This window comes from Sorex araneus, chromosome 5 (assembly GCF_027595985.1).
Source record: "Sorex araneus isolate mSorAra2 chromosome 5, mSorAra2.pri, whole genome shotgun sequence".
Taxonomy (NCBI): domain Eukaryota; kingdom Metazoa; phylum Chordata; class Mammalia; order Eulipotyphla; family Soricidae; genus Sorex; species Sorex araneus.
In genome coordinates this window covers 94,231,845-94,258,840 of record NC_073306.1, presented here as the reverse complement: position 1 = coordinate 94,258,840, position 26,996 = coordinate 94,231,845, and the positions used below count along the sequence as shown (strand labels likewise).

Below are 26,996 nucleotides of genomic sequence, written 5' to 3'. Positions count from 1 at the left end.
ACAAACAACTTTCTAGGATATTCCTAGTCCACACAACACCCACACCATGTACGCATGCACATATACATATGCAGACATCTATCCAGCATGGTGTATCTTGCAATAATGTGAATTTGGATGTTACACAACCAATTCTTACTCACTGTCCAGTCTCCTTTTCTGAAATGGGAGTTGAGGGAATGAGAGCAAGCCAGACTTCTCAGGGAAGTCTTTTGTAGGATCCTCAAAGGGGAGGAATGGGTATTTAGAAAATGATGGTATTGTGATCATTTGACTTTCTCAGGTCAGTGTAAGTTTGGGGAACAGATAACAAAAATGGAACCGACCAATGTTGGTTAAGAAATGGTTAAAAATAAGAAAAAAAATGTTTCTTTGTTGTGTGAAAAAAAGAGAGAGAAAAGCAGCCTCGGTAGCCATCAGACTCCAGGCATCTGTGCTTCTGCAAGGTCATGCCCAAAACACAGCTTTCAGGGGCTGGAGTGATAGTACAGTGGGTAGGGTGATTGCCTTGTATGCGGCTGACACAGGTTCGATTCCCAGCATCCCATATGGTCCCCGAGCACTGCCAGGAGTAATTCCTGAGTGCAGTAACCCCTGAGCATTGCCAGGTGTGACCCAAAAAGCAAAAAACAAACAAACAAAAAACCACAGCTTTCAGATAATGTGCAGTTCCTACTGTGCTGCCAGCGCTCAACCAGCACTGCACATTCTAGGAAGCAGGAAAGAGTGAACACTAGGCCTATTTAAGCAGATTCCTGGAACCTCAGATGATACCTTTGCTGGCTAGTGGACTATGATTTAATCATGCATTCTAAAGGCGTGTGAGGCTGGGAAATAGAATCTTTTACCCTTTTATCCTCAAATTTGCCCATCTGAAAGAAAAAAAAAGAGAATTCTGTTACTTTAGAAGAATAGATATTAGAAAAGGCAAAAAAAAACCCTCTGCCATCAGTAGGTATTATCCTCATTTCCAGACAGAAGACTAAAATGCAGAGTCAAATGATGAAGTACAGAGCCAAATTTTATTAATTAATGTATTGAGTTACATAGAACTTATAGAGAGCCGACATTTAAAAGCATTCTATTATGTACATTTTATTACATATTCTGTTTCCCACTAGGAATTACATATAAATAAAAATAAAGTACAAACATACCAGGGAAAATGCTGTATAATTAAAGGCAATTTCTTATAGATGAGATTTGAAAATGGACAGGCATCTACCCAAACTACGAGGCATTCCTGACAAACAGAACAGCAACAGATACTTAAAAACTATTTAAAATGAGACAAAGAGCTTTCTAAGATTTGTTAAGGTGTTTTTTTTTTCTTTTGGGTCACACCCGGCGATGCACAGGGGTTACTTCTGGCTCTGCACTCAGGAATTACTTCTGGTGGTGCTCAGGGGACCATATGGGATGCTGGGGATCGCCGGGTCGGCCACGTGCAAGGCAAACACCCTACCTGCTATGCTATCGCTCCAGCCCCCAAGTTTTTGGTTTTTTTTTTTAATGTAACAGATATAAAAATTGCATGGAGTCAAGAGAGATAGCACAGCCTATAGGGCACTTGCCTTGCATGCTGTCACTGAGGTTTCAATCCCTGGCTTCCCCTATGATCCAAGCCCCACCAAGAGTAATTCCTGAGCATAGAGCTAGGAGTAAGCCCTGAGCACCACTGGGTGTGGCCCAAGAAGTAACCATAACTAAAATAAAGTGCACTAATCCTATATGACTCTTAAGTTTTCTTATGAACCCACAACACAATACCTCAGAAGTTTCCTTTATGTTCCTTCCCAGCCAATAGCCACTCCTTAAAGGTACTCGCCATTGTGACTTCTATCCATAACTCATTTTCCTCTTCTTGAATTTCGCTTCAAAATACATGTTGTAGGTTTTCTCTTTAAACCCATCATCTTTGAGCACATAATTCCACTTGCTTAGCCTTATATCTCATTTTTGGTTGGCTTGCATGCTTGCTCATTCAAGTTCCTATTCTCTCTTGAACATATATTCCTTTCCTTTTCTCCGCATCTGCATTTTTCTAAGTAAGTTTTAAGTCAATAAAAAGTATCAAGCTTCACTTAGAAAAAATTGATTATTTTGGGGCTGGAGTGATAGTACAGAAAGTAGGGCGTTTCTCTTGCACACGGCCAAACCAGGTTTAATCCGTGGGGTCCCATATAATCCTCTGAGCCCACCAGGGTTCTTTTTTTTCTTTTTGGGTCACACCTAGCGATGCACAGGGATTACTCCTGGCTCTGCACTCAGGAATTACCTTTGGTGGTGCTTGGGGGACCATATGGGATGCTGGGGATCGAACCTGGGTCGGCCGCATGCAAGGCAAACGCCCTACCCACTATGCTATTCCTCCAGCCCCACCAGGATTAATTTCTGAGTGCAGAGCCAGGAGTAATCCCTGAGCACCTCCAGGTGAAGCCCAAAACCAGAGAGATAGAGAGAGGGGAGGGGAGAGGGAGGGAGGGAGGGAGGGAGAGAGGGAGAAAGAGAGAAATTCTATTATTTTGTGTATTTTGTGTATGGTTATTTTATGCAAGACAATACCTCTGATTTATTCAGTGTCACATTGTAGTAATTTTTCACTCTTTTATTACAGAGTAGTATTTCATCAAAATTGAAACACCAGCATTTACTTATTAGTCATTCTCTTGCTAAATAGACTGTTTCCACATCTTGGCTATTATTAAGAAAACTGTTATGAGCATTTGCTGTATTTGCACTTTATCTATAAAATCACTTTTCTCTATTGGGTTGTATCTAGGAGTAGAAACCTCTGGATTACTGGGAAGATGGGTTTGACATTAATAGATGCTGCCAGGAGAATGTGCCATTAACACCTGTGTTGCTTCCTTCATGAATTCTAAGTCACCATCCTAGTTAGTGAGTTCCAATCATTCTCAACCCAACAACCTGTTTGGACTCTTAGTGTTTTTAATTGCAGCTGTTCTGGCATGTAGTTGACGTCCATGTGAAATTTCAAACTCACTAATTTCTTATCAGGTCATATCACATATCCTTCATGATGATAAAATCAGTGTGAATTTGTTTGGGTGTTATGATCGTAAACAGCCGTGGCACAGGGGACCACCTGCGCTTGGGAATCAAACTCCAGGCTTCTGCCTGCAAAGTATACTTAAGTCTATTGAGTCTCCTCCCTGGCTTCATGTTTTATTTTGCTTTTAATGACTTTTATTTTGGCATATTTTATTTTGGGATGCCAGAGACAGAACTCAGGGCTCACACATTCAAGGTATGTGCTTTACCACTGAGCCAAGTATCCAGCCCCTGAAATGACTACTATAGATAGCATGCTCTGTTGGAATTAAGCTTGACAAGGCCCCTCAACCCCCAAAGGCCAGTAATCCAGGACTCAAGAAATATCTCAATGGACTAGGTGCATATTTTGTATGCAGAAAGCATTTAAAGTGCTGGCACCACATGGTCCCCAGCCCACAATTAGAATTAGCTCCTAAGCACCGCCAGGAATGAACCAAAAAGCAAATGAAAATGTTATTGATTCAAAACAAGTTGATTCTTAAAAAATTCTGACAAGTCTTCTTCTAAGATTAATTATAATTTAAGTTGTAAAAGTAGATAAAATATGGGACAGGAGCTTGGGAATGTGGCTCAGTGGTAGTATTCATGGCTTGCATGCAAGGAAATGTGGTTCCATGTTAGAGTTCATGCCTTGCATGCATGAGGCTATGAACTCAATCCTCAGCCAGTAACATCACATTACTGAAATCCCAACACTGCTATTATGACCCCTGGTATCACACCAAGTGTCCAAGCCCTAGCAAGCACTAGAGCCAAGTGTCTGAGTTCCAGACACCACCACAGCAACAGCAAAAGGGCAGCAACTGTGGGGTGTGGGGGAGTGTCCGGGCCACACCCAGCAGTGCTGGGGACCACACCCCAGTTGACCACGTGTAAAGCAAGCACCCTACCCACTGTACTATTTCTTCTGCCCCTTTTTAATAAAAAAATATTGGGGAAAAAAAAGATGAGCGAAAATACCAAGAGCAGATACAATGGAACTCAGGGAAGCACCTCCCTTACACTGAACTATCTACAGCATCAAAGGCAAAGAAGGAAAGCAGTGCACCTGTCATTATAACAGAGGCAGGAGCAGGGTCAGGACCGTGGAGGAAGTTGAGGGAGAGAGAAGTGAGTGGGTGAAATAATGGAGCTGACCCAAGCACGCAAGCCCAAGGCAGAGCTGCAGGGATAGGAACCAGACAATAACAAAGGGGCCAGGAAGGGGTTGTCTTTTCTTTTTTTAAAAAGAAAGGGGGGAAACTCAGACTGTCTGACCACTAGTAGAAGAGATCAGAAGGAAGGAGGGAAGAGTGGAGAACAAACCCTAAGAGAGAGGGAGTGATCATAGTGGACAGGCACTGGGCAGCTCTTCCACTGACACGAAGGTAAGCAGGAAAGGAAAATAAGAATGCAGGTCAATTCGTAGATGTAGAGGTCATCCCTTGATAAACTTCCTCTCTGACAGTTTCTATTTTTTTCTCTAAAATAACAAGCACAATTATCTTCTGAGAATAAAGTATGAGGGAAAAGGCACTGGTTTAAGGAAAGTAAAAAAAGGCTTAAAATAAGCATTGTGGGGGCCGGAGCGATAGCACGGTGGGTAGGGCATTTGCCTTGCACACGGCCGACCCAGGTTCGATCCCCGGCATCCCATATGGTCCCCCAAGCACCGCCAGGAGTAATTCCTGAGTGCAAAGCCAGGAGTAACCCCTGAGCATCGCTGGGTGTGACCCAAAAAGCAAAAAAAAAAAAAAAAAATTAAGCATTGTGGAGGGAGAAAAAAAGAATATATAAATGTCCTAAGCATAGACTCCTTCTTTCTTTTCTTAAAGCAAAGAGTTAGGGACTAAAGATGAGAAGGAAAAAAAATCAGAATGAGAATGGAGTGAAATACTAACAAAAAAAAATATGGGGCTGGAGCAATAGCACAGCAGGTAGGGTGTTTGCCTTGCACGCGGCCGACCCGGGTTCTAATCCCAGCATCCCATATGGTCCCCTGAGCACCGCCAGGGGTAATTCCTGAGTGAAGAGCCAGGAGTAACCCCTGTGCATCGCCGGGTGTGACCCAAAAACCAAAAAAAATAAATAAATAAAAAATAAAATAAATATATCAAAGATATAATGCAGGAAAATGTTAAAAAATAATATATATTAAAGATATAATGCAGGGAAATATTCAAAAAAGAAAACAAAGAGGCAGATCAGTGTTGAAAATAGAGGTAAAGTGTGTAACTTGAGAAAGGGTCTTTATTAATGTTAAGGCATTAAATAAATGGGGTCAAAAGAACAGTGAGGAAGACAGGTAACAGCTTAAATTTAGAGAGAAAATTGTAAAGAAAATAGAGCAAGGGCACAAACTTCATTTTAAAGTAAAAATAAAATAAAATAATAAAATAAAAGATAATGCAATATCTAATAAATGTTTTTAAATTGAGAGGAAATCTGTATATATATTAAGCATATATACTAAATATGTGGAAGAAAAAGTTCTGTCTCTTGGAATGAAGGGCACTAGGGGTCTGAGAAGGGTGAAGGTTCTCACAGACAGGAAGGATGAAGAGATAGGTACGCACTGGAGACCGGGTCAAGTTACTTAAGCGTGCTCTCACCATGTAATATTAGTGCATGAAAATATAAATTAATGGGGCTGGAGATAGTACCGGGGGTAGGGTACTTGACTTGCACACAGGATCCATCCCCAGTCCCCAGACAGTTCCCTGAGCCCCTCCAGGAATGAACCCTGAGCACAGGGGCAAGAATAAACCCTGAGCACCAGTATGGCCCAAAACCAAAGGGAAAAAAAGTATAAATTACTATGTTATGATTCAGAAAAAAATTTTTTTTAATTTATTTTTTCTGGGTACTTGAGGATTAAGTCTCTTAAGAGCTGCTCACCAAGAATATGGTTAAGAAATTGAAGACTAATAGTAGGGCAAAATCTCCTGCCCCCACGCCAGGCTGTCTTCACTGGCGCCCCTTGGAGGGGGGCGAGTTGAGTTTCCCTCCCAACCCCAAACAGAGCCCTGGCAGCCAAAACTCTAGAACCCAGCCACAGCCATACTCAAGGCCACTCTCCACAGACTGAGACAAGCCTCACCAATGAATAAGGGAACCAACAGAGGAAACCAGGAATGTGGGACCCATGGCTAAGATCTCTAAACTTGTTCCGATTGGGACTCGGCCTCCTCCACCCAGATCCCCATTTTTCCAGTAGCTTGGCAGTCACACCCACAAACTGCCCCCACGCCATGTAATCTCGTCAACGGCCAAGATCCAGAGACTATGAAACAAAGCTCCCAGAAGAGAGCAACGTCTTATACTCTAGCCCATTGATATACCTAAAGCAGAACACAGGTGTTTGGTTTTAACATACTTGCTTGTATTCTCTTACATACGGGCTTAAAGGGCCCCAGAGTGAAATCAACAACCTTCATACACTTCCCTCTTTATTGTGGTTGGAAGGTGCTGGCTGGTTGGGTGGGTGTTTGAATATTATCTGTAATGAACCACTGTGAGCTACTTAATGAAAATTAAATGTGTAAAAAATTGCAAAAATTTAAAAAAATTGCAAACAAACAAAAAAAGACCAATTTTAGAACATTCAATCCAGTCAGATACTTCATAGATAGTCTAGCCTACACGATTCTTCATCTCTTCGAAAGCTGAACACAAGAGTAAACAAAGGCAACTACGGCGAGATAAGAAAACTGGAAACTGATTCCTGTAAAGGGAATAGCTGGATTTTGGTGTATGTAATGCCAAGGAACAGAGAGGTAAGATGAGGGAGAAACTGAGGTCTTGGGAGATTTGGAGAAGCATGTTTCTGGGAAGAAAATGGGTTTGAAGTAACAAACACAAGGAAAATAGGGACATACAGTTCATTAGAGGAAGAGAGAGAGCACAATAATAATTTTTCTGAGGAAGAAAGGAAATCAAAGAGAAATCATCTAAGGTCAGGAAGAGCAGAAGTATGTATGGTGGTATGGTTTTACAGAGTAAACACACGTATGCACACTCGTTACACGAGTTACCTGAGCCTACTCTGTGGGAAAGGATTACCTATAGAATCCAGTCCCCTTTCTCCTGTACAATAGACCAGAGTTTCCTGAATTCTGAACAAGAACCATGGTAAGAATTACATCTAAAAATCACAATACAGGGGCCGGAGCGATAGCACAGCGGGTAGGGCGTTTGCCTTGCACGCGGCCGACCCGGGTTCGATCCCCGGCATCCCATATGGTCCCCCAAGCACTGCCAGGAGTAATTTCTGAGTGCAAAGCCAGGAGTAACCCCTGAGCATCGCTGGGTGTGACCCAAAAAGCAAAAAAAAAAAAAAATCACAATACAAGGTCAGAAATGTGGCTCAACAGGATAAGCACATGTTGTGCATGCTGGAGACCCCGGGTCTGATCCCCAACACCGCTTGGTCCTTCAAGCAGGACTAGACCCCTGAGCACAGAGCTGGGAGGGGACTCTGAGCACCAAATGTGACCCCCAAGCAAAATAAAATAAAATCACACTTGCACACAACTAAAACTGAAGCTTCATGAAACAATTAACCTTACTACACACGATAAAGTGAAACAAAAGTTAACATCAAAATATTGTTTTGCCATTATTTGAAATACACTTACAATTCCAAAATAAATATAAGACATTGAAAAGATTTAATATTATAGAATTAGTGATTCCTGGTCATGAATTAATTCCAATCTGGAAAGTATCCTTGTATTTTTAATGTTCAGTGTTATGATGTTATGTACTGAGCAGATTCATGATAGTTTTTTTTTTAATTCCTTGCTTTAAATTGGGTCAGGGTTGAAAATCCTAGGTAAAACAATAAGTTGTTGTGAATGATAAAAATAGTACTACACTCTTCCTCTTTAGCAATGGAAATTCTTTTGCCTCAATACAAAATGATAAGCAATATCATGTAGTCATTCTTCAGAGTGAATGAGCTAGGTTGCAGGAATTCATTTTCTTCTTGGAATATACATTGAACTTTGTCAAAGATTAAGTGGCCATATATTTGGGGGTATGTGATAGGATGGCCACTTAATCTTTGACAAAGGAGCAAGAAATGCAAAGTGGAACAAGAAAAGCCTCTTCAACAAGTGGTGCTGGGAAAACTGGATAGCTACCTGCAAAAAAATGAACTCTGACCTCTGTCTAATGCCAGGTACAAAAATCAGATCAAAGTAGATTAAAGACCTCAATATCAGACATGAATCTATAAGGTTCATAGAAGAAAATGTAGGCAGAACTCTCCATGACATTGAAGCTAAAAGCATCTTTAAGGATGAAGCAGCACTGACCATGCAAGTGGAAGCAAACATAAACAAATGGGACTACATCAAACTAAGAAGCTTCTGCACTTCAAAAGAAACAGTGAACTTCTGGGGAAAAGGCAGCTCAGATAGAGAAGGGAACACCAAGCAAAAAGTGGTTGGAGGCCAAGCGGGGGAAGGGTGAAGCATGCTGAATGTAGACTAGAGACTGAACACAATGGCCACTGAACACCTTTATTGCAAACCACAACACCTAATTAGAGAGAGAGAACAAAAGGGAATACCCTGCCACAGTGGCAGGGGAGGGTGGGGGGAGATGGGATTGGGTGGGTGGGAGGGATGCTGGGTTTATTTGTGGTGGAGAATGGGCACTGGTGAAGGGATGGGTTCTCGAACTTTGTATGAGGGAAACATGAGCACGAAAATGTATAAATCTGTAACTGTACCTTCACTGTGACTCACTAATAAATAAATTTTAAAAAACTGGCATAATAAAATCCAAAAAAAAAATTAAAAAGAAACAGTGACCAAAATACAGAAAGAGCCTACAGAATGGGAAAGAATATTAACCCAATACCCATCTGATAAGGTTAATATCCAGGTTATATAAGATACTTGTAGACTTGTATAAGAAAAAAACCTCCAACCCCATCAAAAAATGGGGAGAAGAAATGAACAGAAGTTTCCTCAAAAAAGAAATACAAATGGCCAAAAGGCACATGAAAAAATGCTCCACATCACTAGTCATCAGGGAGATGCAAATCAAAACAACAATGAGATATCATCTCACACCACAGAGACTGGAACACATTCAAAAGAACAAAAGCAACCAGTGCTGGCGTGGATGTGGGGAAAAAGGGACGCTCTTTCACTGTTGGTGGGAATGCCGACTGGTCCAGCCTTTCTGGAAAACAATATGGACAGTCCTTCAAAAACTAGAAATTGAGCTTCCATACGACCCCACAATACCACTTCTGGGAATATATCCCGAGGATGCAAAAGAGCACAGTAGAAATTATATCTGTACCTATATATTCATTGCAGCACTGTTCACAATAGCCAAAATATGGAAACAACCTAAGTGCCCTAAAACAGATGGTAAAAGAAACTTTGGTACATCTACACAATGGAATACTATGCAGTTATTAGGAGAGATGAAGTCATGAAATTTGCTTATAAATGGGTAAACATGGAGAGTATCATGCTAAGTGAAATGAGTCAGAAAGAGAGGGACAGACATAGAGGGACTATACTCATTTGTGAAGGGTAGGGTAGCATCACATGAGGCTGACACTCAAGGACAGTAGATACAAGGGCCAGGGGGATTGCCCCATAGCTGGAAGACTGCTTCATGAGCGGAGGGGAGAAGGCAGATGGAATAGAGAAGGGATTACTAAGAAAATGATGGCTGGAGGAATGAGTTGGGATGGGAGATGCATGCCGAAAGTAGATAATGGACCAAACATGATGACCTCTCAGTGTCTGTGTTGCAAGCTATAATGCCCCAAAGTAGAGAGAGAGTATGGGGTATACTGTCTGCCTTAGAGGCAGAGGGAGAGTGGAAAAGGCGGGGTATACCCGGAATATTGGTGGTGGGGAATGTGCACTGGTGGAGAGATTAGTGTTTGATCATTGTGAGATTGTAACCCAAACATGAAAGCTTGTAACTATCTCATGGTGATTCAATAAAATTTTAAAAATTAAAAAAAAAGAATATACATTGAACTTAATTGTCCACACAATGCAAATGGAACATTTATCTTAATGTTTTTATTTAATGCCTCAAATTTCAAAACTAATGTTTCACAGTTAAAAATTTTCAGGAAAATAATAATTTAAGCCTGAAAAAAGAGAAATGAGATTTTACAATTCCCTGACATTTCGTTCACATTTTCTTTATTACAACAATCTCTCCTATATGCAGCAACGGTGTTTGAAAGTGCCAGAGCAAGAATATTACTTGTCATAACAATGTCTTTTAGAACCAAATTTAATTCACTAGATTGCCAAAAGTGTCAGTTAAACATGCAAATCTTAGTTTGGAATATGCCTGCCAAATGAGAATACTTTTCAACTTGCAAAAATTTATATGTCATACAACTTGCTTAGCTCTTGTGTCACAGTAAATAGGTACAATGAATTCTTTTTTCATTTGCTTGCTTTTTGTTTTGGGGCTATACCCAGCTATGCTCAGGGCTTACTCCTGGATCTTCACTCAGGGATTATTCTCAGCAGGCTTCAGGTGATCATACGGGGTACCTAGGATTAAACCCTGATCAGCTGTATGCAAGGCAAGCACCCTACCTCCTATCTCTACAGCTCCTTCCACCCACACCTCTTTTTAGGCTTTTCGGCTACACTAGCTGATGATCACGTGTTACTCCTAGCTCCATGCTCAGGAATTACTCCTGGCAAGCTTGGGGGACCATATGGATGCTAGGGATTGAACCCGGGTTGACCAATACAAGACAAGCAGCCCCACTGCCATACAATTTTTCCAACCCCGGTACAATAAATTCTTTTATTTTTATTTTTTTATTAATTTATTTTATTGAATCACCATGTGGAAAGTTACAAAGTACTCAGGCTTATGTCTCAGTCATACAATGCTCAAACACCCATCCTTTCACCAGTGCCCATATTCCACCACCAAAAAAACAAGAAAAAAAAACCCAAAAAACCCAGTATACCTCCCACCCCGCAGCTCCCAACCCCCCACCCCCACCTGCATAGCTGATAAATTTCACTTCATTTTCTCTTTACCTTGATTACATTCCATATTTCAACACAAAACTCACTATTGTTGTTAGAGTTTCAACACAGAATTCACTATTCTTGTTGGAGTTTATCCCCCCAAAATATTGCCCTATTGACAAGGAAACATTTGATAATTAGTTTTCCACTGATGAGAATGGAGAAATATAAGGTTTAGGATTTCTGTATTTTAGTAATTAAGTCCAGGGAGATTTAAGTTGGAAATTGCATCATTTCCCTTCCTGGGGCAGCATAGAGCAAAAGCTTAGTTCACAGTCTGGAGACATGGCTGCAAGCACTTGCTGGGACCAGAAGTCATATAGCTGGTTCTGGATCCTGGTCATTCAGCAGCAAAGCGACTGTGCAAAGGCATGGTCACCAGTGTCGAATCTCGGCGGAGCTCGAGCTGGTGCCAGCCCCGGTCCGAGACTACTTAAGGGTAAGGGTCCTGCTGTTTCAAGTTCAAAACACATTTTTTTTCCCCGCGCCACCAAGTTCATACCTGTTTAAAAGTTCCATAATATGGCGGACACCGGTACAATAAATTCTTAATAAAATTAATTTTTTTGTTTTGTTTTGGGGCCACACCCAGCAAACCTCAGGGCTTACTACTGGCTGTGCACTCAGGGATCAGTGTTGGGGATGGAACCTGGGTGAGCAAGGCAAGTACTTTACCAGGCTGGTGCCCTGTGGGCTGTACTATTCTGGCACCAACAGTAAATTTTTGTTTTGTTTTATTTTAAGGCAGCCCCACCAACAATAAAATATTTTAAGGAGCCCTAGAGACTTAAGTGAGAGCTAAATCTCAATGGGCTCACTCACTGGGCTGAGCACATGCTGTGCACAGAGGCCCAGTCTGATCCCCAGCACTGAACGTCCTCCTCCCCTCCCTCAGGCACTGCCTGAACACTGTCAGATCTGGCCCCAGAGCAAACAGGGACATATATATTTAACTTGGCTAGGCAGTAAACTTCCTAAGTAGAATTAATAGCATCCAAAAGTTTCACTGAGTTCATGAAACAGAGGGTTTTCTTTGCATATAGATGTGTGACAATATATTAAATAGTAGCTCGCATATATAAAACAGCAATCTAAGCCCTTAGAAGAAACAAGAAAGGAGAGGGCGCCGCTTAGCTCTGGCGGATTATTCCTGAGGGAGGGAGTGATTTAAGGTGGTGTGAAGTCGGCTGCCCTGGACCTTCAGAAGAGAACAAGAGCAAGCTATGGTGCTAGCTGGTCTTCCTGAGAATGCCTTCTTCCTTCCTTCCTCACCTGGAGTGTGGGAAGGCTACTTTGAGGAACTGCTCAATTATAAACTGCTCAATTACTTGGGGAGCACTGCAATTGAAGTTTCCAACTGTGTTTTACAAAACTCCCCCATACCATGGAACTGTGCTTACTATGCCATTACTTATAATTATTTTTAAATGTTCCCAGTTTAAAATTTTTGAGGATCAGCAATTCACTTTTAAAGTTCTGTATGTAAATATGCCCAAGTGGCTGTGGTTAAGTTTAGACAATACAAGAAAATACTTCTTATTTTACTACTTTACTAAAATAAAATACTTCTTATTTTACTACTTGAACTTGAACAGACTAAAAGCACGAAAAGCAGAGTGCGCCTTAAACAACAGCCCGGCTCCCATCACTTTGCTCACCATGAGCAGCCCTCTGAACGGCGCCAGTGAAGTGCCAGGATGAGCACAGATCAGAGGCATGGCAACACAAGGAGAAGTAATCTTTACATTTTCAGTTGAATTATACAAATCAAAAACACAACACCCACACATTATGCAATAATTTTCTCTTTTTCCTAGGTATGTGTGTGTGGGAGGGGTCCTCCCAAGTCCTGTCTGGCCAATGCAGCTGGCAGTTCAGTGCTGCTCAGGCCCTACAATCTTGTGGTCATTCCCAGGTGCTCAGGGACGTCCAGGCTCAAACACACAACAGAGCTCGGGGATTATACAGGGTGCTGGGGATTGAACTGGGTTGGCTGTGTGCCACACATGTGCCTTAACCCCTGGGCTACCTCTTCAGCCCCAAAACACTTTGTTTCAAGTAGAGTTTTATCTTAAGCCACTAAGAACTGCCACGAGTAATTATTTTAATTATTTTAGTAATGTAAAAAATATAAACTGTCTCCAGGAACAGTCCCAGAATCAAAAGAAAACTGGAATAATTGTATGTTTTTTCTTTTGGAAATATGTGAAAGTATACTATGTTTTCAAGAATTGTTTCGCTTTAGAGATGGGGGTTGTTTTGTTTTCTGGGCCACACTCGCAAGTGCTTGGCACTGCTCAGCTCTGTACCTTCCCAGCAGTGCTCAGCAGAGCACACAATGTTCCACCCAGACCACTGTAAGCAGAGCATGAGCCATCTCTCCTGCCAGCTATTTCTCCGCCTATAAACATATTTAACTTTTATTTGCAACATTACCATAGCACATGGGGTCTATCATTTGAATCAAATTTTGCAAACCTGGTAAATTTGTGTTTGAAATAATTATCATTAAAAACGTGTACTTTTAACAACTCACCATGCTCAACACTTTTGTCCTTCTAGATGCAGTTATAGTTTTTATGTCTTATAAAAATAAATATATTTTTATAAATTATTATGTAATTTTGTATTATATAAAATGATATAATTTTTATTTATGTTTTCTTCTATTCAGAGCAAACTGATCTAGTTTTCTTCTATAATACAATTCCTGGGGAGATGGAAGGGTGGACAGAGGGTGAGACCAGAGGTAACCTGGGATAGTGTGGCAGGTCTTGGGTGTTGGGTGGTGATGGGTGTGGAACTTTATACATCAATACCATAAACTGTGACAGTGTCTGTTTGGGGTGATACCCTACTTGCTCAGGAACTGCTTCTGGGGATTACTCAGGAATTACTTCTGGCAGGGTGCTCAGGGCATTAAGTGGGATGCTGGAAATAAAGCCTGGGTCCCATGCTACATGCAAGGCCCTACCCACCGTACTATCACTCAGGCCCCACATTTAACAGTGTTGAAGCCATGCTGCCTAAACTACAATAAAATCAATTTTAAGAAAAAAGGAAAGTGAATAAATTACAAGGGCCGGAGAATATAGATGTTAGGGCACTTGCCTTGCATCTCACTGAGTCTAGTTTGATCCCCAGCACCACATATAGTCCTCTGAGAACAAAGCCAGGAATAGCCCCTGAAGATTGTCACATATGACTCCCCAAAATATAAAATTAAATACATAAATTACAATTCCTAATTAAGTTAAAAATAATGCACTTGGGGGGCTGGAGCAATAGCACAGCGAGTAGGGCATTTGCCTTGCACTCGGCCAACCCGGGTTCGATTCCCAGCATCCCATATGGTCCCCTGAGCACCGCCAGGGGTAATTCCTGAGTGCAGAGCCAGGAGTAACCACTGTGCATCGCCGGGTGTGATCCAAAAAGCAAAATAATAATAATAATAATAATGCACTTGGGTTCAGTGGCAGAACACTTGCTTTGCATGTGTCAGGTCTGGTTTGATCCCCAGCACTGCCAGAAAACAAACAGTACATTATTGTTTTGAAACAGTGGGTCAGAGATCGTAAGGGGGCTAAGGTGCTCGCCTGGCACTCAGCTACCCTGGGCTCCAGGCACTGCATATGGTCCCCCAAACATAGATCCAGGAGGAGCCCCTGTGTCAAATATAGTCCAAACCTCCTCTGCCCACTCCCCAGCAGATTCCACTTGGGGCAAGGGATATGGTCAGCAGGGAGCACTGGCCTTGCATATGTGGCCTGCTTTTAAGTCCAGGCAGCATCTGGGTTCCAGGAGCTGGGTGTGGCGCCCGAACTAAAATAACAAAAAACACATACACAACATATATACTGCCCCTAAAGAATTCATTTAAAGCTCAAAAATAAAACTCAGTGTCTCTCCATTTTTACAAAGAGCAAATAAAATTCTGCTACATTCTGTTTGACCTTGAATTATATTAACATAAATTAACTATAATGATAACTGTCATATTATGATGATTGAATTGATCATTAGTCTAATTCACCATACTTTCCTCTTTTGTTCCATGTTAGCCCTTCTAGTTTAAGTGGCGATCAGGGAAAAGGGGATTTGCAGTAAATACTTTTGTGTCATATCCTCCCAGCAGGCCCTTTTATTATCAGCCTTAATAGGCCCTTATTTAATCAGAATATCAAAGAATACAGAGAAACATTTAAATATGAAATTATGTTTCATATTGCTAAGTAACCAACTCAAAAATATCCCAAACACTTGGGAGTTTTTTTTTCTTTATTTGATGCCAATGGAATGAGGAAAAACACTTCTTTTAAATAATAATAAGAGTAGCAAAACTATCCTAAGTTTTAGCAGCTACATAGGGAAAATAAAACTGTATTATGGTGTCTCTGAACTTAAACTTTCAAGAAAACTAGTCATTTTCTTTTGTTCTCCATTATAAAGATTTACATAAAAAGCGCGAAAGTAAATTAACTTCATAAAATACAACACAAATAAAAACCCTTTAAGTATTACACACAGTGTAAGCCTTCCTAAGCTGAATACTAAAAATTCTATTTTTGAGTTGCTAACCAAAACCTAAGACTTTTTAAAAATGTTCTGCTTGATGGCTGCTTCTGCCCCAGACTTCAGGGGCCAATCCTGATGGTGGTCCTGGACATAGCCAGGGCTCCCACATGTAAAGCATGTACTTCTAAGACATCCCCGCAGGTGCCAGAAAACTAAAAAAAAATTTTTTGCGGGGGGATGATTTTTTTTTTCTTTTTGGATTATACCTGGCGATGTACAGGGGTCGCTCCTGGCTCTGAACTCAGGAATTACTCCTGGCGGTGCTCAGGGGACCATGTGGGATGCTGGGAATCGAACCCGGGTCGGCCGCATGCAAGGCAAACACCCTACCCACTATGCTATCGCTCCAGCCCCCTAAAATTTTTTTTTAATCTTTAATTTTCTTCTCAAAACGGAGGAGTTTCAATCCCTGGCACCTTCCAGCACTCCAGCACCTCTGAACAGAACTGGGAGTAGGCCCAGAGCATGGAGGGGTGTGACCCAAAACCCAAAACAAAACAAACAAACACAAAGCAAACCAGAACTAAACCAAAAAATAGGTGGTGCAGAGAAACATTTCAGAGTTACCTTTTACAAAGCCCTTGTAAATTGGTTCTCTTATCTCACCATCATCTCACCATTATCTTAATCCTTTAATCTCATAACCTGTTATATAATGCCCAGGAAGCAAAGAAAAATTACATGTTTTCTTTTCCTTTGGATAAAAATATTCCTTCATGTCGGAAAGAAAGAAGGCAGAAGAGTCTCCATTCTGAGCAACAGTGGTTTAAAATATTTTTAATATTTTCATTTGACTTGTATGTGTGAGGTCCTGGGTTCTATCCCTAGCAATGAACAACAACAATAAAAAGTATCTGTTGGGTGGGAGTGATAGTACAGCAGGTAGGGCACTTGTCTTGCACCTGGCCAACCCAGGTTTGATCCCCAGCATCCTATGTGGTCCTCTGAGCCCTGCCAGGAGTGATCCCTGAGCTCAGAGCCACGAGTAAACCCTGAGCTCCACCAACTGAGGCCTACCCCTGCCAAAAAAAGAAAATCTTTGTTTTGTGACACGTAAAAACTATATGATATTCAAATACTGGTATCCATAAATAAACTTTAATTAAAACAAAAAAGTCTATTTTTTCTAATATCAGCTCTGGCCCTTTGAGGGAAGAACTGCGTGGTTATGAGAGACTGTGGATGGCATATTAATTTAGAAATAATTCTAAATTGTTTATTATCTAGTTTTCTGAAGAAAAAGTTTGCCATTTTCTGCCCTGGAAAATTATACACTTTCCTAATGACATGATTAGGAAACTTGGGGGTAGGGACATCCCAGGCAATAATCAGGGGGCTGCGGCCACTTCTGGCAATAAATGACAAGTAAGGGCTAGACAGTAAATGCCTGGGTACAGCAAAGGCAGAACTGCACAGTTGCAGTGATATGGGGGTTACCAGGGGCTCCAATACCAGACATTGATGCCAGCCCTTTGAGCTATCTTTGCAGCCCAGAAAATACTTTCACACACCTTTTAAAAATATGTCTTCTGGTTCAGGAATGACAGAGTATTAGCCTCACATGAGATTCAATCCCCAGGATACATTCCCCAGCACCTCTGGGAAAAATCTCAGAGCTATGAGCTTCCTGGAGTAACACAAACCCCACCCTGACTCCACGCCAGCACTTCCAAAACCAAATAGAGAGTTTAATAAAACTACTAAAAACACCTTCACATCCCTAACATATTCTTTTGAATCTTCTCAGTGGTGTCAAACCTTCACTCCAAATTTGAAGATGAGTATGGATTTGGGAAAAGACAAAGCAATCAGGGGTCAGACTAGATAAGATTAGTCTGAGAATAGTAACATCAGAAAACAAGTTGTTGTTTTGTAAGAAAAATAACACAGTGGGGCAGGAGAGGGAGCTCAAAGCCCTGAGCAGAACCACCACCAGCATCACCCAAGGATTAGCCATCAAGTGTCAGTGAAGTAGGTCACATGCTCTCACAGCTTCCAGCAAGGTCAACACAATACAGATGACAGGGGGAAGAAGTTCTGTGTGCAGCTGAAAGGTCTACCTTCTCAACACTGTCAAATGGCAAAGCTCCTCAAAGCATTACACAGATTTAATGCAGTCCTTATCAGGATACCCATTTTTCAAAGAAATGGACAAAACACTCCTGAAATTCATATGGAACAATAAACCCCCACAAACAGCTAAAGCAATCCTTGGGAAAAAGAAGATGGGTGGCATCACCTTCCCCAAATTCAAACTGTACTACAAAACAGTAGTAATTAAAATGGCATGGAATAGAAACAGACCCGCAGACCAAAGGAACAGAGTTGAATATTCTGTCACAGGCTCTCAACTATATGATCACTTAATCTTTGATAAAGAAACAAGAAATGTGAATTGGAACAAGGAAAGCCTCTTCAATAATCGGTGCTGGGAAAACTTGACAGCTACCTCCAAATAACTGAACTAACTGAACTCAGACTTCTGTCTAACGTCAGGCACAAAAGCACAATGATTCATTAAAAAAAAAAAAAAGGTCTAGTTTCTTGTGAGCCTGTGAATATGCTGTCACATTCTTACAAAGGAGAACATCAATTATCCTTCGATTAATACTCTTTTTGAATAAGTGAGTGGCTAAGAAGAGAAATAAAAAAGAACTAGAGAGATTCATTTGGATGTAAAATTTATTTAACTTACTAGTAAAACCTTACATTGTTTTAGAATCACAGTATATAAAATGGAATTAGCATTAAAAATAATCTGAGGAGCAGAGAAGATAGCTTAAAGTTCTTTATTCTGTTTTGTTTTATTTTGTGGTCATACCTGGCAATACTCCTGGCTCTGTACTCACTCCTGGTGGTGCTCGGGGACCATCTAAGATGCTGGGGATCAAACTCTGGTAGGCTGCGTGCAAGGCAAATGCCTTCCCTGCTGTACTATCGCTCAGGCCCCTTGCTCAAAGTTCTTGCCTTGTAAGCACAAGGCCATTGAATTCCACCTGAGTGCAGAAAGTGTTATCTGGGACCCCTGGATAGCAACAGATATTCAGCCTTCAACCTACCACACCGAGTGGACGATGCACACAACTAGAAGGTGTGAAAGCCACTGAGATGAGAGGTGAGTCCTCCGACCAGAGACTCTGCATCACCACCACCTCCACAGCAAAAAGCAGAGAGGAATGGGCAATCATTGCTTTCTATTGTAAATTTATTAGTTGCTTTCTAATTGGGTAAACAGGTTACAAGAGTGTTAATGTACATGGTTTTGATTAATAGTTACTGCAGCTTCACACCCACCAAAGTGCCCAATACCTTCCACCAATTTTCTTATGCCACTTTTAACCCACCTCTTCATATCTTCCCTGCCCTCTCTCCACTGCTTGGTCATCTCAGTTCTGCATTTAAAAGAACACTCCCCCAGCCCAATTTTTACTGAGGCATCATGATCTGCAATGCTGTTTGTTAATGATAGAGTTCTGTGTTTACCAAGCGCTATCACCGCACCCACCACCAGTGTTTCAGAGCCCCCCTCCAAGGTCCCAAGGTCCCAAGGTCCCTTCCATTCACTCCCTCCAGACCTCTTTGTAAACTCAGCTCTAGAGACTGACTCTCAGGGCCCATCAGAGAGAGGGGGACAAATATAGAATGATTTCTCTCATATGTGGAACATAAAGAAACAGTTTCTTAATAACAAATAACACACAGACAAAGGCAATAGAATCTGAGAATCCACCATTTCCTTCAATGACTGCTTATGAGGCTAACTCTGAACGCTTAATCACCTCAGCCTCTCCCCTGGACCCTGAGCCCTCTCTCGTCATCGCTGCCTGAACGCTCGAGAGGCACTTTACACTTGGCATGCTCAAAATGGAGGCAACAACCTCGAAGTTAAAAAACAAGGCCAGAGCAATTAAAAAAACATTTAAAATTTTTTTTAAAAAACAGGCCACAGCAGGTAGGGCACTTGCCTTGCACATGGCTAACCTGGACTCAATCCCCAAGTACGGCCAGGATGATCCCTGAGCGCAGAGCCAGGAGTAAGCACTGAGTACTCAGGCGTACCACCTCCTCACTTCCAGCCCCAAGCACTGAATCTTCACGCGCTCACAAGAGCAGGTCTTTTTTCTCTTTTTCAGAGTGATAATTTTTTCACTTGAATCTGCATGTTTTATAATGCGATTCGAAGTATTGAAACAACCCTTACTACAATATTCTACGTGGAAAGATTTTTCCCAGCTAGACAACTGCTCCATTTTTTGTTTGCTTGGGGGTGGCCACACCTGAGAGTGCTCAGGGGTCGAAGCATCTGCGATGCTGGGGTCGAATCCAAGCCTCCTGCACGCTGGGCATGAGCTCAGCCTTGGAGCTCCTTGGCCTCCAAATCTTCATTATTGTTCAAAATGGGTGGCACTGCACCCCACAGACGTTCAGGTTTTGCAGTCTGAAGCATTTTAAGTGATTGTCAGTCCCTGCCCATCTTCTGCTTGTGGCTGTTGCTGTAAGGACACCCTCTCAGACTGGGGCACTTGCACACAGGCTTCGCCTTGGGCCTGCTCTCAGTTGAGACACAAGTTACAGTCATGGTGCTCCAGAGGGCAAGGGCTGGAGAAATGCCCTCAGGCAGACTGGCAGGAGTCACAATTCCTGGCAGCGGTGCCTCACATCTCTTTTGCCCTGGCAGTCAACTACAACGAGGTGGTAGGCAGTGGAGGGGTAAAAGCCTTCTATTTTTGGTTCCTATAGGCATCTGGCTTTGGGAGGGCTGCAAGTCGAAGCACTGGGGATCGTTGACAGTATAAGCACCAGACTCAAACAGCAGAGTAGTTGGGGCTAGAGTAACAGTAGAGCAGGTAGGGTGCTTGCCTTGCGTGCAGCCAACCCAAGTTCAATCCCTGGCACCCCATAAGGTGCCCCAAGCAGCACCAGGAGTAATTCTTGAGTACAGAGGAGGAGCAATCCCTGAACACTGTCCGCTGTGGCCTAAAAAGCAAAATCCAACATCAAATAGCAGAATCACCAGGATTGAGAGCCACATCTGTAGGACAGAGGAAATTAAACTGGTGACAAGCAGGTGTTCTAAGCCACTGCACTGTTCCTCCAGAACTTGTGTTCTAGCGGTTCAAAGTGATTCTAACGTGACTGCAATAAGCTCTGTTCAGTTTTGGTTTCAGTTGGGAGAGGGGCACCTTGTGTCATTTAGGGACTACTCCAGAGGTGAGGTGGTGCTGGGGTGCCTTTTCTCCCGGTTGTGCCAGGGATCCTGCAACCAAGTATGCATTCAGCTTGGTGAGCTTTCTATCTGGCCCTGCAATGTCTTTTTCCTGGCCTATTTCTAGGCACTGTCCCCATTAGTTCAACTACTCATCTATATACCATCAGAAAACAACACATTCCTAAACATAACTACAAATTCACATACTATTCTAGGTTTTTATCTGTATCTTCTATTCCATCCCTCAAGTCAGAAAATTCCTACTCAGCTTTCAAAGTCAACTTGAAATATGCTATCTTCACTCTGATCCCCCACTAGAGAATTATTTTCCTTACCAATGCTCCCATTAAACTTTTTGTTTTTGGTGGGGGGAAGGGCATACCCAGTAGTGCTTAGGGCTTACCCCTGGCTCTGTGCTCAAGGATCACTCCTGGCAGTGCTCAGGGAGCCATATGGAGTGCCAGGGTTGCCTATCCGCTGTAATATATTTCCAGCCCCCTAATCTCTATTATAACATCATACTGAAGTTGTTAGGAGCTTCTAACATGTTTGGTCAAAAGTTTATCAAAATCAGGAAAGCATTTTCCTTTCTTGAATCTAATGTTTAAGTTTCTTTCCCTCCTTCCTTTCCTCCCACCCTTCATTTTTTTTTTTTTTGAGGGGGGAGGAGGCCACACCCAGTGATGCACAGGGCTCACTTCTGGCTCTGCACTCAGGAATCACTCCAGGCAGACTTGAGGAAACATATGGGATGTGGCTCTGGCCCCGCTAGTGTTTATTTTCTGAGAATAGATATTTGAACTTACTGAAAATGATCATCTTTTGTGTCATTAAGATAATGCCATAGGGGACTAAAGCGATAGTACAGTAGGTAAGGTGTTTGCCTTGCATGTGACCAACCTGGGTTCAACCCCTGACATACTACAGGTTCCCCTGAGCACTGCCAGGAATGATTCCTGAGTACAGAGCCAGGAGTAACCCCTGAGCACTGTTGAGTGTGCCACTCCACACACACACCCACCCTCTGGACCCAGATGCCATATTTGTAGTGAAAGTTTAAAACCAAAAGAATCCCATGTCATTCAATAGGCGAAAAAAATGCTCTTACAAAGTATAATTAAACTGATGCGTGAACATGCCTTCATCTACATCTTGCAATACCAGTTTCTCTCCTTTCTCTACCCTCATCTCCTTCACTCCCCCCGCCCCCCATGAAGAAGTTCTTTACAGAAAGCTAAGGCAGAGATTAAAATCAGAAATTTTAGAGTCCAGGTCTCTGGTTTGATTCCTACTTCTGCTATCTAGGCTATTAGATATGACTCAGCCCATCTATGTCTCTCAATAGGGCGATCACAGTAATAGCCCGCATGGCATATTGGATTGTAAGGATTAAATAAGGGAATGCATATAAAGAATTTAAAAGTGTCCTCACTCTGCATAGGTCCCAATAAATGCTAGTTGATGTTATCAATTTTAAACAAAAACAGCTTCCTCAGCACTTTTTTCAGCCCACTTAATAGATTTTTATCTCCTTAATAATGGAATTTACAGGTGCTGGAGCGATAGGATAGCACAGCGGGTAGGGCATTTGCCTTGCATGCGGCCGACTCGGGTTTGATTCCCAGCATCCCATATGGTCCCCCGAGCACAGCCAGGAGTAATTCCTAAGTGCATGAGCCAGGAGTAACCCCTGTGTATCGCCGGGCGTGACCCAAAAAGAAAAAAAAAGGTGGGGGGATTTACATATGCCCACATATGCTTATAATGTCAGTGCCTTGGAGTTTAAGAGGTCTCAATAATGAGAACCTGCGGTTTCAGACCTTCAAGGCGAACAAATCACAAATGTACTACATCCAACTGGTGTTTTAAGACAGTTGCAAAACATGTACTTTCCACTGAAATGCTGAAACATGTCTAAGTAAAACCTACAAAACAACACGAAAAGTACACTCACTAGTTCTTTCTCTAATTGATCCGGGCACCTAATGGTCTAAAAATCCTTGTCTAGAAGACAAACTTCAGACCAATTCAAATATAATTCCCAAACTTAGAAACTGCCTATCATTACATCAGAAAACAATATTATTCCTTCAAATCTGTACTTAGGGCTGGGAAATAACAAAGTGGGTAGGGCTCTTGACTTGTACATGATAGACCCAAGTTTGATCCCTGGTCTCCCATGTACTGCTTGGAGTGCCCCGCCCCCGCCAAAATAAACCAAAAATAAACAAACAAATAAATCTATACTTAATAATTCTATTGTCACGGGGGAGAGGTAGCACAGAGAGCTAGAATGCATGCGTGCAGTGGGTCCTGATTCCCTCTGTGCACTGCAGGGCCCCCAGCACTGTCAGATGTAGCCTGGTGCCCTATTTGGTCCAACACCGCTGGCAGCCTACCACATCACCAGGACACAGCACTGACCCATCAGACTTTCAAGGCTGAGTACTCTGGGGTGACCTGGACCCTCTCCGGAGCACAGGGAACCCCCCACGCCACCCCACCCTTATCACATTCACCAGCAAGAATGAAAGGCCAAGACACGCAATTACTACATTCCCTGTTTCTGCCAGGGGAACACGTCTAAGGCATCCCCAGGACAAGTCAGCTACAAACTGTTATTCCCTTTCTCACTTCCGGCCCGTTCCTACCCTCCCAGCACCTAACACACTCATAGGAAAAATACAAATGTCTATAATAAAACCAGAGTCACCAAATACAATCCTATATTGGAAGAACGCAAATGTCTGTAATAAAACCGATGTCCCCAAATACAATCTTTTATTGGTTTTGTTTTGGACGACACATATCTTCGTATCAGCAGTTTCTCAATTTACAAAGCAAATAAATCATTCTCGATTTGAAGCAATCATCTCATTTGTACTTTACCAGGCGATTTAAAGTACTGACTTAGGGCAAAGCAGATCATCTCATCGCTACCCAACACTCAAGGACTCAGAAGCATACCTGCTTTTTGGGGTGGGGATGGCGATCGACGACCAGTTACCAGTGGGACACTCTAAAACAATGGTGATTCTGTGAGCAAAGAGCCTCACGGCTTTGCACAATCAGAGATTGGGGCCTTATCTGGGAGGCCGGGTGAGTTGCTGGCTCTGGGGAAGGCACTCGGCACCGCGCACGCCGCCGCGCCGACAGACCCTCCCCGGCCCCTGCTCGTCCCTAGCGCCCCGGGCCGGGCCGGACCCGCGGGCGGACAGGCCCCCTGCCGTCGGCGCGGGCAGGACGCGAGCCCCAGACTCCCACCTAGCCACCCCGCGGGCGCTGACTCCGGGCGTTCCGGACCGGTTCGGACAGGGGTGTCAGTGAGAGCCACGGAGCCGAAGCGCGGTCGCGCCCGGAGCAAACGCGCCCCCGCGGCCGAGCCCCGGCCCGCCCGTAGCCCGAGCCTACCTCGCCCGGCCCCGCCGCCGCCGCCGCCCGGCAGCCGGCCTGCGCCTCGATCGTCGTCCCGGCCCCGCTCCTGCTCTCGGCCGCCGTCAGCCAGGCGCCGCCACCCCCGCCACCCGGGAGGCCACGCCCTGCCCTATCCGACCCCGCCCCCAGCCCCGCCCGGTCGCCAGCGAGGCCCCGCCTCACCTGTCTCACGCCCCGCCCGCCCGCCCGAAGCCGCTTCTTATTAGCCCCTGCCCTCCCTCGCCTTCGGGCCCGCCCCCGCCTCCCCGCAAGACCCCGCCCCGCCCTCCCGAGGCCCCGCCCTGCCCGTCCGAGGCCCCGCCCTGCCCGTCCGAAACCGCTTCTTATTGGCTCCTGCACTCCCCCGTCTTCGGGCCCTCCCTGGCGGGGCGGCGCGAGTGAGGGGACGGCTTTCCCGCCTCGGACCCGCTTGCTCCGCTCGGCGGCACTGGAAGGCAGGCAACACGCGCCGCGGCCCGGGTTCCTAGCCAGAGAGGACGCCCCTCGCTGGTCTTGGCGGTGCCGGCGGGCATCAGTTGTCTCCGGCTCTCGGAGCGCGCTTGCAGCCCAGTGTACTGAGGGTAGACGCGACGTGAATAACGCGGCGAGCAGCCCGGCTTGCAACCCCAGCACACCCCTGCTTTGATACTCCCCGTGCTTGAGGTCGGCCCCACGCCCTGTGTGACACATGCATGAACACCTCGCCCGCGACGCTCTCACCCTCGGCATGTATGCAGGGCGCCGTGCCCATGCCGCCGGCAGCCCAGTTTCACTCCAGGCTGGGAGTCAAGCAAGAGTTGAGCTGGTTTCCCAGGAACTTGCTAAACACCGCACCCTTCCTTGTCCCGCCCTATCCCCACCCCACCCCACCTCACCCCACCCCACCGGGGTTTTTTCGGCCTGGTGAACAAACTCCTCAAATCTATTCACGTAGAGGGGCTGGAGCGATAGCACAGCGGGTAGGGCGTTTGCCTTGCACGCGGCCGACCCGGGTTCTGATCCCAGCATCCCATATGGTCCCCTGAGCACCGCCAGGGGTAATTCCTGAGTGAAGAGCCAGGAATAACCCCTGTGCATCGTCGGGTCCCCTGAGCACCGCCAGGGGTAATTCCTGAGTGAAGAGCCAGGAATAACCCCTGTGCATCGTCGGGTGTGACCCAAAAACCAAAAAAAAAAAAAAAAACCCCCAAAAAAAAATCTACTCACGTAGAGGTACCAAAACAGAAGACGGCCCAAAGAGAGGGGTTTGGTTACACATCCCATATGCTCGGCACAACCAACTTCGCCAAAGCAATAAAAGCTGCATATCCCAAACTGTTGTGAACACACGACGGTAGCGTAGGGAATTGTGTTTTGTGGTGCAAAAGAAGCTAGCTAATATGAAATTTGTTTCCATGAAAACAAATGTGAATATTGCTTGTAGTGATCTTTATGGAATACCCCTACTCACCTTTATTTAATAGGAAATGGCCCAAACAGCTGTCTCAGATGAAATTTGGTAGAGAAATAGTGTGATCTTGGCATTTGTTTTGAAATTCAACAGGAGCATTTCAAAGTTCAAATTTGGGAGCTCAAGGGCTGGAGCGATAGATAGTACAGCAGGTGAGGCATTTACCCGACTGGAGCTCAATCTCCGGTATCTCATATGGTCTCCTGTGCACTGCTAGGAGTGTTTCCTGAGTGCAGAGTCACGAGTGACCCCTGAGCATCACCAAGGGTGGCTCTCCAACAAAGCCAAAACAAAAAACTTGGGAGCTTAGTGCACTGGAGCATTTGCTTTGTATGCAAGAGGTGTACCTATCCCTATTCTTTTTTACCCCCACATCTGGGTAGCTACATGGTCCTCTGAGCACAGCTAACAGTGACCCCCAAGTTCCCAGCTGGGAGTAGTCCTGGAGCACTGAAGCGCTGAGCACCATGGTGTGTGGCAACACAGACAGACACACACAGACACACTCCAAATTAAGGGAGATTACTTGGCAAGGTGAGAACAACTGAATTGCAAGTACTCAACATGAAACAAAATCTGGCACAAGGTATAATCAATGAATCAACATGTATTCTACTGCCCTCTCATGGGTTAGATGGATATACACAAAATGGGAGCTAATGCCCTTTAAGTCTAAGAATAAAATGTTTTAGCTAGCAACTGTATTTTAAAAATAATGAGTCCAAAGCAAAAGCAAATATTCTGTAAGGCAGTGGTTTTCTGCTTTTTTCACTGCACTATTCTAGCGATTCCTAATGCATCAGCAAACAGAACTTTGGTAATCAGCTACAGATTCTGACACTATGACTAGTACAAACATGTTGGGGTCACACCCAGCTACCTAGACAGTACCTGCAAGATTTTTTTCTTCTATTTGAAATTCCATCACTTTGTAAGATGATTTACAATGTCCTTTTCACATTTGTATCCACATATATTTTAATTTCACTCTGTAAACAACTTGAGTGGAATCTTAATCTTTATTCCATGCCTTTAACAGTACATATGTATTACCGTAGTATTTAATAGGTTAAATGTAATATCAACCCAGCCACTAGATGGCACAATTGTTTATATATAATTATATTATCTGACAGGCTAGTATTCCTCCAAAATTTGAGTGAAGCAGTCATGTTTCTAAAAAGTTGTGTGTAGGGGCTGGAATGATAGCACAGCAAGTAAGTTGTCTGCTTTGCATGTGGCAGAC

The 26,996-nt window shown here is 43.7% G+C and overlaps 1 protein-coding gene across 3 annotated transcripts in view; it reads right to left on the bottom strand.

The window, feature by feature from the left end:
• DENND2C (DENN domain containing 2C) overlaps positions 1-24,402 on the bottom strand; it is a 92,891-nt gene extending 68,489 nt beyond the window's left edge. For 2 of the 3 annotated variants that reach the window (XM_055140121.1, XM_055140123.1), the window contains exon 1: positions 24,298-24,402. The gene's annotated coding sequence lies outside the window, so the exon portion shown is untranslated. Of the gene's footprint in view, positions 1-848; positions 873-24,297 lie in introns of all 3 variants that reach the window. The other variant, XM_055140122.1, reaches the window with a different exon arrangement.
• Between the last annotated feature and the right edge of the window lie 2,594 nt (positions 24,403-26,996).